We start from the raw sequence: 14,269 nt of genomic DNA on the forward strand, positions 1-14,269 counted from the left end.
TAAGCATTGTTTTCCCTTTTAAGAACAAGCTTGACACGAAGATTTCATCAATTCTTCATTTGATGCTTTCAGGTTCCACTGAAAACTGGAATATTTAATAATACTTTTTGCTTTTCTTTCAGTTTCCATAATCCTGTTGCTAAGAAGATACTGAAAACTATAAACAAGAGATAAGCAAATTAGTTTCACTCAATGGATTATTTAAAAAGACAACAAGAAAAAATAGTCAACAAGAATACTGGGACATTTTCTTGAGAATTGAAATATGATTTCAGTACTTTAAATAAACAGAACTCTCTTAACTGTGTTTGTTAAAGAGAGCCAGTGGGTTCCTGAATGCAAGAGAAGTGAAGAATACTGGATGTCAACAAAAATCACATAACTCTCTTAGTCACTCAACTCAAACACAGCATAAATTCAATTACTTCAACGTGTATAGAGAGAATATCAAAAGCTATTTGAACAGCAAGTATCATGCATAGAGGCATATGACAGCCTACAGTCCACATCTTCCATAGAATCATTCGTGCTTTGTTTCAACTTGGAATAAACATGTCTGCACCTTTATGCAAACATCCACCAAAATCTGTATTAGTATAGGTATATATAGGAATTATTATAGCTCCACCAAAAGCAGCACAGAAGCAAAGAGAAAATATTTATTTTCTATATTGTAATTACTTGAATCCATGGCGATGCTGTAAAAACGTGGCACCATTTGATCCTCGATAATCTCTGTAATCATAAGTGGAACTATTATTTTTGTTGTTAATTTCATCCTGGCACCTGAAATTCTGATTGCAACTTCAGAATCAGAAAACACTTCTGTCAGCAGTACATTCAAACAGTCTATCTAAGCTGAGAGACTGTTGATGATGTACAGCATACAGGGTGCTTACAACTTCTGCTAAAATTACTGTATCTCAATCTGAATTCCTTGTAATAGTAAATTTATTTTGTCACTTTCTATAGAACTAGTTGAGGAAATAATACAACTCTTAGGTTAAACTATTAGTATATGCTGGTTTATACCTGACTGCTATCTTTGCATCCTGGACAGAAACCTTCAAAGGAAATTTTTCCTTGCTTAATCAATGTCCACCTTTTAGAAAATCCATCGCATGATTTACACTTGCATTTTGGCATTTTAGGATTCAAATATATGCAGATAAAAACAGATAATACCAAGTACTTCAAAAATTGAAACAATAATCTCATAACTGCATTACGTCAGAATTCATAACCACAAAAAGGCTGAATCATTGAAAGCATTGCAAACTTGCAAACTAAAAATGTGTTGAAGTCATATTATCATTTAAGTGGATGGAAACGGCTGTCCTTAGAAGGCCTGCTTATAAGGTTTGCCCATGGCTAGTACCTGGGAACTTGGGTTTTGAAAAGACTTGAGAACTTGGACTTCTCACGTGTTCCTACAAGTCTACCTGATAAAAGTGGCTTACATGTGGGCGCCTGGGAGGTGCAATTGGTTAGGTGACTGCCTTCGGCTCAGGTCATGATCTCAGGGTCCTGGGATCGAGTCCTGCATCAGGCTCCCTGATCAGCGGGGGGCCTGCTTCTCCCTCTCCCTCTGCCTGCTGCTGTCCCTCCTTATGCTCTCCCTCTCTCTACCTTGTCAAATAAACAAATAAAATCTTTTTTTTAAAAAGTGGCTTACCGTGCACCTAAATTTCTTTGTACAAACTATATGGTTTATGCTGAACACCTACTTTCCTTCTGAGAATCTGGAATTTTAGTATGTGTCAGGCAGAGGGACATACATAACCAGCCCCCATAAAAACTGTGAGCACAGAGATTCTAATGACCTTACATGGTGGAAAACATTCCACATGTGCTATCATAGTTCATTGCTGGAGTTATTAAGCACATCCTATGTGACTTCACTGGAAGAGAACCTTTGGAAGCTTATGTACATTTTCCTCTGGACATTGGCCATGAACTATTCCCCCTTGCTAATTTTGCTGGAAAAATTTTAGCTATGAGTATGACTGTATGCTGAGTCCTATAAAACTTCCTAACAAATCACTGAACCCAAGGATGGTCTTGGGATCTCCAAATCAACTGACATCAGAAGTGGGATTATCTAGAACAGAACAGCACTTACTCATGGAAATATGGCCAAATAATTGTTTTGTCAAGGAAGAAACAGAGCTGGACAGTGAAGCCAAAAACAAACAAATAAGCAAACAGATTTTATTCAGGGCTGTGGCAGTAGGGAAAAAGAGATCTCGATACACAACCAGGCTAAATTCTAAATGCAGCATGGGCAGTAGGAATTTATAGTCAAAGAGCAGGGTTGGGGTCAGTGGATGGAAAATTACTAAGAGGAAACATCAGGGTTAAGGAGGACTTAGGCTAAATCAACCTAACAAGAATCTTGTTAAAGACAGGCCAAGGTGATCAAACATCACCTGGAGGATAAAAAACCAATCAGATATCCAGAGTGATCAGTTACAGATGATGAAGGGTTCTGGTTAAACTGATTTACCCAAGAAGCCTACCCACACAGTGGGAATCAGAAATTGCCAGACTTGTCATTTGGTCTCCAATTGCCTGTACCCCACCTTACATGCTTACTTTGCTGATATATTCAATTTCAGCCAACTCCAACTCACAACACCATTGCCTCAGGTTTGCCTTCAGTTATATACCCCACTAATTTTCCATCCCAATTGCTCCTTAAGGTGCTTGTTAGAAGTCCATTTAAGGGTCCACTTGCTGGACCAGAACTTGAAGAGGAATTGTTTGAGAAGACAATTATGTCTCTCCCAGAATTGTGTATTTTGAAAGATAAAACCTGTGCTTTGGATACAACTAGTACTGTCTTCTACTTTGAAGGGAAAGAGGAATGTCCTGGCAAATCCTTGTATCACAGTGTTAGTATATATAGAGACATGTGATTTTTTAAAATATTTATTTATGGGGGGGGGGCAAAAGGAGAGGGAGAGAGTCTTAGGCAGACACCATGCTGAGCAAGGAGCCCAATGTGGGGCTCGATCTTATGACCCTGAGATCAAGACATGAGTCCAAACCAAAGGTCTGTTTAAGACTGCACCATGCAGACACCCTGAGATGTAGGATTTTTATTTATATTTTTAAATTTATATTTTGAGCATCTGTGAGCAAGAGATTCCTGGAGTTCTTTGAAGGGGTCAGCTCTTAAGGAATGTCTCCGTAGTTCATAATAAATGAATAGGACTCTTTTTTGGCAGAAGCATCCAGTGCTAAAATGACTACCTGAAGTTTGGCCAATTTTGTTGACTTTTGTTTGGGTCTCATCCTTTAATCAAAGACCTCCCGAATGAGGGATGGAAACACCAACATCCCACCAAGTTATATCATCTTTATGATGAATAGTAGTGCCAACAAACTCCTATTGTTGTTCATTTGACTAATCCCAAGGGACTCTCCAGGCAGTTCGGGGGTCTTGAGGAGAGGTGGCCTCCTCTTGCACCATGGTATTTGGCAATGGACTGGGGACAGGGGAGGCCACCCCACCACTGCAGGTGGATTAGGCCAGAGATCCCAGGTTTGGCTCCATCCTATATTAAAGAGGCACTGGTAGCTAGTGAAGTTTGTGAGGTGTTGTTTCCACGACCCAAGTATAATGGGCATCTGCATGTGGAGGGCCATAGGCTTAGGGTCTCTGAGAGCCTTTATCTCTGAGATACCCCAGGATATAGCTAGTAATTTGTTGTTCTAATGATGTACAGCATGAAGCTAAAAGGTTCAGTCTATCAGAAGCTCTTGGGCAACTTATGGCCATAATATGTGGTCCAAGACTCTAGGAGGCATGACATGAGGCTGTCAAAGTCTCCTTAATGAAGGAGTTTCTAAGCACTCACAAAAGTGCCTGTTGATTTTAATATGGACAGATCTTAGAGTTTTTTGGCTGGAGAGAGCACCACTTGAAGTGAGTTAATTTGTAAGAAGCAACAGCAGTGACAGTAAGCAAAATTTATAGATGAGGATTATGTTATCACTAGAACCCCCAAAAGACTAAAAGATATTGGATTTCTATGTCTTTAATGAGTGTGTCAAAAGAATCTCCTCATAGAAGGACGTCACCAATATCATGTCATACCTGTGCTGCAATGTCAGCCACCTGGACAAAGAGTGATGCAGTTAATAATTTGTCTGCCAAGATTGAGCAGAATGGCAGAACCACTGAAGTATGCTGTGAGTGGTCTGAAAAAGGTGTGTTGTGTCCCTTGGGAACTGAAGGTAAACTGCAACTGAAAGGCTATTAAAATAAGCACTGAATAGGACATGCTAGCCAAGTCTACAAGAGCAAACTATTTATTAGCTGCTGATTGGACAGAACCAGTAATTTAAAAAATATTAGATAGTAAGCGTGAGGGCTGTTATGGCCTGAATATTTGTGTCCCATGAAATGTGTATACTGAAGACATCATGTGGCTATATTTGAAGAAAGAAGTAAAGTTAAATGAAGTCATAAGGGTGGGGTCTTGATCCAATAAGATTAGTGACCTTATAAGGAGAGCCGACAGTGAGCTTTTTCTCTTTCTCTCCAGGTGCCAACACCCAAGAGAGCCAGAGAGGACACAGCAGGATGGCAGCTGTCTGCAAGCCAAGAAGAGAGCCCTCAGCGGAGCTGCACACTATCAGACCTTGATCTTAGACGTTCAAAGAGATGGTTCTGAGGTCCTTGAGAAAGACATATTAGGTTGTAAAACTGCCAAGAGGAATTTAAGAAGGTTTATGTTCATTCTCAAAAGGGCAGAAAAAAAATTTACAAGTTTACAAAAGAAAATACAAAGAGAGATGTCTCTTGATTTTTAGAGGAATATTAAATGTCGTCCTTTTAATTTTTATTTGTCCTCACACCACTCTTACCACTCAAAGTTAATATTGTACTACGATATTGTACTAAGGGCCTAGGCAGGGCAATTAGGCAATAAAATAGAATAAAAGTGATCCACAGCGGAAATAAAGTGGTAAAACTATCTCTGTCTGCAGATGATGTGACCTTATTATTTAGAAAATTCTTAGGAACCCGACAAAAACATCAGAATAAATGATCACGATAAGTTTGTAGGGTACATGATCAATATATTAATATCAAATGAATTTGCATATGTTAGCATTGAGCAATCCAAAAACAAAGTTCTCAGTAATGAATTTAACAGAAGGAGTGTAAGACTTTTTTCCAGCTGTACCCTGGATAGTTGTATAATGTTAGATGGAGGAAGTATGACTTTGTTATTGCCCTTATTTGGAGATTAAATATGGAATATGGTATTAGAAACTAAGATCTGGGCACTGCATGTACATACTGCTTCTAGAACATTGGTGCACTTATATCCTTAGCTGACAGAGAAAAAGATATATTTTGTGTATAATGCAGTTAATAATGCACTGTGTATATAAACATAAAAACTTATATATGCAAGCATATGTATCTATATTCAGTTAAATATGAGTTCACATTGATTTTTCCAACTCTCACCCACTACCACATGGATCACTCTAGCATCCTTTCCTTGCCCATCTGTAACATCCCAATGCAACAGTGATAAACCTAGCTCTTCCCATCTGCTACACATTTACTTAATTGTTCCATCCCAGTGTAAATGTATAGCAGTACCAGAATCGTTAACCTGTACCCCATGGAAAACAACTTTATCAACTAGGGTAGAATGCTTCTGTGTAGTTCTTTGTCTTGAGGCTTATAGTCTCCACTCATTTCCATAGTTACTTAAATCAGCACACGTCACCCTCCACCTCCTTCAATGAGGTGGTTCCATAATTAGTTTACAATCCTTCCTGGTATCCTTGGAACCCCTCAATAGCTTTTTAAATCTGCCTACATTAAGTTTCCTTATTTATACTGTAAAGTCCTACAGGTCTGAACAAATGCGTAAAGTCATGCGTCCACCGTAATGGTATCCTACAGAATAATAGCTTCACCACTGAAAAAATTTCCTGTGAATCATCTGTTCAGCCCTCTCAACCTCCCCTTGAAGGCTTCTAAATGTTAGTCTCTATAAATCTGTTTCTTCCAATGTCATATAAAAATGCCTGGGTGTGTTAAGCCTCTGCCTTCAGCTCAGGTCATGGTCTCGGGGTGCTGGGATTGAGCCCCACATTGGGCGCTCTTCTCAGTAGGGAGCCTGCTTCCCCCCCCCACTCTGCCTGCCTCTCTGCCTGTGATCTCTCTCTCTCTGTCAAATAAATAAATATAATATTGTAAAAAAATAAAAATAAAAATCAATCATACATCAAGTAGCTCTTTCAGACTGACTTCCTTAACTAATATGCATTTAAAATTGCTCCATGACTTTTAGTGGCTTAACATACCATTTTTTTAAATCACTGAATAGTATTTCATTGTATGGATATGCCAGTTTGTTTATTCTCTCATCTATTGAAGGGTATCTTGGTTGCTTCCAATTTGGGACATTATGAATAAAGCTGGTATAAGTATTCATTTGCAGGCTTTTGTGTAAATGTTAAGTTTTCAAATAAGTTGAGTAATTACCTAGGAGTGCAGTGCTTGGATTACACCAGACTATGTTTAACTTTGTAAAAACCTGCTAAAGTTTGCAAGTATTTTTAACTCAATTTATAGTAAGAAATACACTTTAATTCATGATCCAATATAAACACAAATATTCATTTGACATTTATCCACTGAATATTTACAATGTGCCGTAACCTAGGCACTGTATTTATAGTACTAACTAAAATAGAGAAAACTCCCAGTTTTGATGGTATTTACATTCTAGGGAGGGAATATAAAGAAAATAAGCAAGACATTTCATATGCTAAATAACACCTCTGTAAAAAGTTACAGTAGGAAAGGGAACAGTTTACAGAAAAGGAAAAACTATGGAGACAAGATAAAACAACAAATCAACACTTCCCTTGTCACCCGGTGTGAAGCTATTTAGCAGCAAATGCTTTATTTCCCCTCTATAGTTATTAGTAAATACCATCATAAACTGTTTGCTTTCTGCTGGCAAGGCCAGCAATACACCTTCACTGTCCTACCTCAGGGGCTTATCAACTCTTCAGCCCAATATCACAGTCTAGTCTACAGACAGCTGGATTGTCTTTATCTTCCACCTGATGTCTTGCTGATTTCATTATACTGGTGATATAATGCTGGTTGAACCTACTGTGCTAGGGACGTAGGAAATACTCAAGACACATTGGTAAGACACTTGTCTGCTTCAGGGTGGGATCTAATCCCACAGAAAGGCAGGGGAATGCCACCATGGTAAAATTTCTAAGGGTCCAGTGTTGTAGGGCATGCCAAGGTATTCCTTCTAAGGTAAAGAATGAGTTGCTCCTCCTACCAATAGGAAAGAGGTACAACCATTATCGCGCCACCTTGGATTTTGAAGACAGTATACACCACATTTGGGCCTGCTACTCCAAGCCATTTACTAAGTGAACAGAGAAGCTACCAATTTTGAGTAGGGTCCAGAACAGGAGACTGTTCTGCAACAGATCTGAGCTGCCAAGCACACTGCTGTGCCATTTGGGCTGTATTAACCAGCAGATCTAACATTGCTTGAAGTATTGGTAGTGGAGGGGCCTGCTTAGAGTTTTTGGCAGGCAACTATATGTGAATCACAGCGCATACCCTTAGGATTCTTTAAGCAAAGCCATGCATCCTCTGAAAACAACTATTCTTTTGAGAAACAGTTTTTGGCATGCCTGATGGGCCACAGTGTTAAGACTGAACACTTAACCCCAGGCTACCAAGTTACCATGTATCCTGAACTGCCCATCAAGAACTAGGTGTTCTGGGGTGCCTGGGTGGCTCAGAGGGTTAAAGCCTCTGCCTTCGGCTCAGGTCATGATCCCAGGGTCCTGGGATCGAGCCCCACATCGGGCTCTCTGTGAAGCAGGGAGCCTGCTTCCCTTCCTCTCTCTCTGCCTGCCTCTCTGTCTACTTGTGATCTCTGTCAAATAAATAAAATCTTTTAAAAAAACCCTATAATTTAAGAACTAGGTGTTGTATGATCCACCAAGCCATACAACTGAGTACTCAAGCAGCCCTTCATCATTTAATGAAACAGCATATACAAGATTAGTCTACAGCAGGTTCTGAAAACTCAAGTATGCCCATGACCTCTACTAATGCCTATATTCTACCCTCTTACTGTCCTCAGTTCACAGCTATAGTCTCATGAGAAGCTTATGACCAGCTGACTGAGAAAGAAAAAGCTCAGGCTCTATGTACCGAGTGCCCAGTATACGACCAACAACTGATGCTCCAGTGGTGTATACGGCAGGGCCGAAGAAGGTAGTTTCTCATGCCAGAAGCTCATAGGCAATTAATGGCCATGATGGATGGTCTACAATCTCCAGGAGGCATAAGAGGAGATTGCTAAGGTCTCTAGAGGGAAGGAAGGGCATTGACAGGAGTGCCTGTCGATTTCAATCTGGATTGATTCTAGAGTCTATTTTTGGAGAAGGTCCTATACAAGTTGAGTCAATTTGAAAGTAACAGCATTAGTAAATTAAGTGAACCTTGTAAGTGGAGAACAAGTTGCTTGCAGAACCCAGAAAGGACTAAACGATGTATTTGCATTAACATTCTGTGTGCTAAGAACACACAACAGAGAGAATCATCAATAGCTATTTCTTGACAGTGCCAGGGATGGAGCAGCCCTTGGTTTACCAATACTGAGCCAGATCTTTGCAAATACGTATGGGGAAATGAATTATCCACTTTTGTGATTCTTTTGTATGTGTATGTCTCCAATGAATGTGTGAAATAGCTCCTTAGAAGAGGATGTCATCAGTATAATGTCATACCTATGCTCCTGAAGAAATGTGGATGCAGTTAAGATACTCCCTGCAAAGACTATGTGCAGAGGCAGAGGTGCTGAGATACCCCACTGGTAGCCTGGGAAAGGTGTACTGTGCCCCAAATTGTGGCTGAGGCTGTTGAAGAGGGCACTGAACAGAATATAGTAGCCAAATCTGTGAGAACAAAATCTGTAGTGGTGGCTATTGGGATAGAAGGAGTAATTTCAGTAAAGTGGTGTGGGGTCCTAAACAGATGGGCCATAGCACCGAGGTTACGGTAATCCACTGTGAAGTGCCATCATCATTTCCAGGTTTAAGAAGAGACTATACTGGACTATTAAATGGAGAAGCAGTAGTGATAATCACTTCTTCTCTAAACAGGACATTACAATGGTTTCAACTGTGGTGTACAGTACATGAGGGGTCCCATTTTGTCAATCGATTGTTTAAGTGCCGAAGTTTATATTCACTGGATCAGAACCTACCATGGGATGGTGCTTTAAGTCAAAGGGTGCCATACCATGGAGAACTTTGGCTACAGTTCTGTTGGTTAAGGTAAAACGAACCTATTTATCCTGAATGTCTCAGATTGTTCAGGTTATTAAAATATCAGAGACCAGGTGGCTTATAAACAACAGAAATTTATTTCTCACAGTTCTGCAGGCTGGCAAGTCCAAGATCAAGGTGCCCTGTAGTATCAGGGTCTGGTGAGGGCCCGCTTCCTGGTTCACAGACGGCGGTCTTTCTGTGCTGTCCTCACACAGGCAGAAATCCAAGGGAGTTCTCTGGAGTCTTATTAGGGCATTACTCCCATTCATGAGGGCTCCGTCCTCATAATCAAACTTTATTCAGATGCCATCACACTGGGGTTTAGATTTCAACACGTGAATTTTAAGGAAACACCAATATTTAGTCTATGGAACTTCTATTTTATATTCAGTAAAATCCAAGATTTTAAGGAGTAACATGATTAAATTGAGTGGAATGCCCATACAGCCGTAATCTGAGCCCTGTTTTAAGGCCTTGGAAATTTGCCAATGGTGCATTTCAGCAGATATTTAAATCAATTCAGAAACTAAATAGTAGAGGTACAAAAGCCTATCAATGCCCTTTTGTCTTTGTTGTATGAATTATTTAAGTATGTTCCCCCAATGGGGTCAATTCCATCATTTTGTGGTCTTCTCTTCCTGTATCCAAGTCCCTCCCCCTTCCTCATTCTTTTTTTTTTTTTTTTAAGATTTATTTATTTGACAGAGAGAGATCACAAGTAGGCAGAGAGGCAGGCGAGGGGCGGGGGAAGAAGGCCCCCTGCTGAGCAGAGAGCCTGACGTGGGGCTCAATCCCAGGATCCTGGGATCATGACCTGAGCCGGAAGCAGAGGCTTTGACCCACTAAGCCACCTCTGTGCCCCCTCATTCTTTCTTGCTGTGTATTTCCTTTTTGTTGTCACTAGATAAACCTCAGGGTTTTTTTCTTTACTCTGATCAAATTTACAAATTTCCTTCCCCGGAGATCCTCCAGTCAGGATCTTCAAGGCCATGGGCCTGCTCCATGGTAATAGTTGCTTCTTACAGATTAAAGATCCTGTTGAAGGTCCTGAGTCAGTCTCATAAAGATCCTGGGCTTAAGTCGCATTCAAATAATCCCCTTTGCTGAGGCACAGAGTGGGTGTTTTCCCCTCTAAACAAGAGGATGAGAATTTCTTTCCAACACAGGCACAGGGGGAAGACTGAAGCAGCAGGAGTGTGCTTGGCCCATTACTCGGTGGTTGACGGATCATCTTCTGTATGGTTGTCTCTTTTTTTCTGCCATGCCCATCATCTTCTCTCTCTCCTTTCTCTCTGTACAAATTCCCTCAGAATATTTTGGATTTCTAGCCATGTAAAGTTGCAGGTTTCTGTTTTCGTCACCTGTAGCATGGACCTGGGTGGTCAGAAAGGAAAGCACCAGAGCCCAGCAGTCGGCCTCTTTGGCAGTTGTCGCTTCCTCCAGGGAATACCAGTCAATCTCCCGGGGGTCAGGGTTCACAAACAGTAAGGTCATTTGTCTATAGCCCGGGTCAAAGCCATTAAGCTCCATAATTCCAAGGTTAGACCCTTGGAGTAGTGATAAAACTGCAGTGCTGAGCAGACCTCAGGTTCACTGGCTAAAGGTTTTGCATCAGAAGAGCATTTGAGCTACTTTCTCTGGCGATTTGGAAGGGATCTCTTTTCTTATCACCATCTGAGCCACAGGATACCATAAATGTGCATCTCAACACCATCGGGCATCAGATGTGTGCACAATGGCAGCAAGGGAAGGAGTAGCAGAGGAAAGAGGGAAGGCTCCTGCCCTTACCTGAGCAACAGCGCATTAGGCAACTGGAATGCCATGCTTATCCTCCTGGAGCTGGTTGTCTTACCTTTCCAAAATTTCACAAAGGACAGCTGCATGCCCATCCCAGCGGTACACAATAACAAACCATGCTATGCATGGGTACCCTGAGCAGTCAGGGGTGGTCACCAGACTATGCAGTAACCACAGAGTTCTAGCCAGATCTTTGGTAGGTGGGGTGCAAATGCAGTTAGGGAACAGTGTTGTCACTGCCTTTACAGGAAGGAGCTTCACAGCCACATTGAGCCCAAAGGGAAGTCACCTGGTGTATGGCCAATTAACAATTCTCTTAGGGACAAGAGCTTTTTAGGGTGGGAAGACACAGTGACACCCCAAAAAGGTGGCAGTACAGTGGTCAAAAGGCAGGACTGGCAACAACTGGCAGCTCTGTCCCAAGGGGCCTTTGTCATATCACAGAACCAGTTAGTCAGTCAAGAACAATTAGTTAATGATAACTAAATGAACTACATCTTAGATGGTGACCTTCATCTTGGATGGACCATCCTGTTCATTATGATAAGTGTATTAACTGCCTACTGTTCACTCGGTTGGTGGTGGGATTCCATCTTGGTTTCAGATGTAAAAGAGTCCATTATACGAGGACTTGATTTCAGGCAACAGTTACTATAATTTAGAATATTCCAAAGACTATAAATACATCTCAAATGTTCATTAATGTTGATTATATTTTCAGTGCAGAAACCTGACAAACAAAAACCATAACACAGAAACAAGATGTTATGAAGAGAGGTAAGACATTTATGATACTTCCAAAAAAGATAATAAGGCTTTCAAGAGCAGAAAAGCTATAACTGAAAATAGGTTTAGTGGCTGTCAATATGCGATTTCTGAGAATGCATTCCTGCCTCCCACCATGGGAAAACTGGTACTGAATAATGTGAGTTCTTAATTTTTTAAATATAGAAGAAAGCAGCTTCACAGATTCATCTACACTGCTATATCCAGGCAGGGTTGTTTAATACACTTTATTTTTTAGAATAGTTTTAGAGTTACAAAAAAATTGAGCAGAAAGTACAGAGTTCCTATATACCCCCTTCACTTCCACCCACTGCTACAGTCCCGTTATTTGAATTTTGCATTAGTGTGGTACATTTGTTACAACTGATGAGCCAATATTGATACATTATTACTAACTAAAGTCCACAGTTTACCTCAGGGTTTACCCTTTGTGTTTTACACTTTATGGGCACTGACAAATAAATTACATGTATCTACTATTATAGTATCCTACAAAATTGTTTCGCTGTCTTAAAAATCCTCTACAACCCACCTATTCAACCTTCCCTGCCTTGCCCCAAACCCCTGGCTATCACTCATCTTTTTACTGTCTCCATATGCTTCTGCTGTTATCAGAATGCACTACAGATGGAAACCAAAGTGTAAAGCCTTTTCAGATTGGCTCTTTTCATTTAGCAACATGTGAGTAAGTTTCCTCCAGGTCTTCTGTTCCTGTGAACTCATTTCTTTTTACCACTCACTCAATCACTGTACCTTGTAACCTTGTTATAATTGCTTACCAGTGTCAAGGTACTCTATTGTTGACTCCTTGGAATTTTATACCTACAGAATCATATCGTGTGAATATAGATAGTTTTATTATCTCTTCCTTCCAAACCCAAGTTTATTTTGTCATACTGTGTTAGCAAGACTTCCAGAAGGAGGCTGAAAAAGAGTGGTCAAAGGGGCCCCCTTCCTCCTTATCTTACCAGGAAAGAATCTATTCTCACCATTAAGTATGATGTTAGCTATAGGGCTGTTGCAGACGTGTTTTACCGAGTTAAAGAAATTCCCTGTATTCCTAGTATGCTGAGATTTCTTATTGTGAATATGGGTTAAGATTTTGTGAAATGCTTTTCTGCACCTATTGGTATGATCATATGGTAATTTCTTCTTTTGCCTGTTGATGTGATGGGTTAGATGAACTGATTATCAAATGTTGAACTAGGACTGCATACCTGGAATAAACCCCACTTGGTCATGGTGTGAAAATACATACTGTTGGATTCAATTTGCTAATGACTTGTTGAGGATTTCTGCATCTATGTTCCAAGACATAGAGTTCTGTCTGCAGTTTCCTTTTCTTGTAATGTCTGCCTTGTTTTGCTACTACAGCAATGTTGGCCTCACAGAATGAGTTAAGAAGTAGTTCTGCTTTACTTTTTGGAAGAGATTGTAGAGAAGTGGTATCACTTCTTCCTGAAGTGTTTGGTAGAATTCACTAATGAACACATTTGGGCCTGACACTCTCTGATTTGGAAGATCAAGTATTAACTCAATTTCTTTAACAGCTATATGCCTAGTTAGATCTTTCTGTGAGTTTTGGCAGATTGTGTCTTTCAAGGAACTGGTCTATTTCATTTCATCTAGGTTGTGAAATTTGTGGACAGAGAGCAGTCTATAGTATTATTATCCTTTTTAATGTCCATGGAATCAGTTGTTATGGCTTTCCCTCATTCTCTTGTCAGCACCTTGTATCTTCTCTTTTTCTTAGTTAATTTAGCAGAGATGTTTATCAGTTTCATTGACCTTTTCAAATAACTAACTTTTGGTTCTACTGATTTCTGCTCGAAGTATTATTTCTTTTGTTTTGTTTACGCTGGATTTAATCAGCTCCTTTTCCTAGTTTCCTAAGATGTAAGCTTAGACTCTTTGTGCAAGTTAAGATTATTCATTTCTGTAACCTGGTTTGTGTAATCTGACTGATGGTGTAATTTATTATACCACCTTTATACCCTGTCAGTCAATAAATGCCCCATTCCAGCCCCACCCACTCCAGTCTCAACCCACCTTCTCACAGAGCCAAAAATCTCCAAGGGCTCAGATCTGTCTCTGGCTACACTGGCCTCTGCCTTAGAGGGCAGTTACTTGCAGAGGGTTTGTATAAAATTTGGGCTGAGGACCAGAGGACTCACATATGTACACTCAAGGCACCTCCCTGGTTTGACATGAACCATGGGTGAATGGGGAAAATGAGACTAGGGACCAGATATCCCTCTGCACTGAATACATTCTATTTGCCACTTTGCTATTTTGATTTATACATTCTAAATGGTTACATATGAGCTCTGTG

Source organism: Enhydra lutris, unplaced genomic scaffold (genome assembly GCF_002288905.1).
Source record: "Enhydra lutris kenyoni isolate GAN:26980312 unplaced genomic scaffold, ASM228890v2 scaffoldscaffold12, whole genome shotgun sequence".
Taxonomy (NCBI): domain Eukaryota; kingdom Metazoa; phylum Chordata; class Mammalia; order Carnivora; family Mustelidae; genus Enhydra; species Enhydra lutris.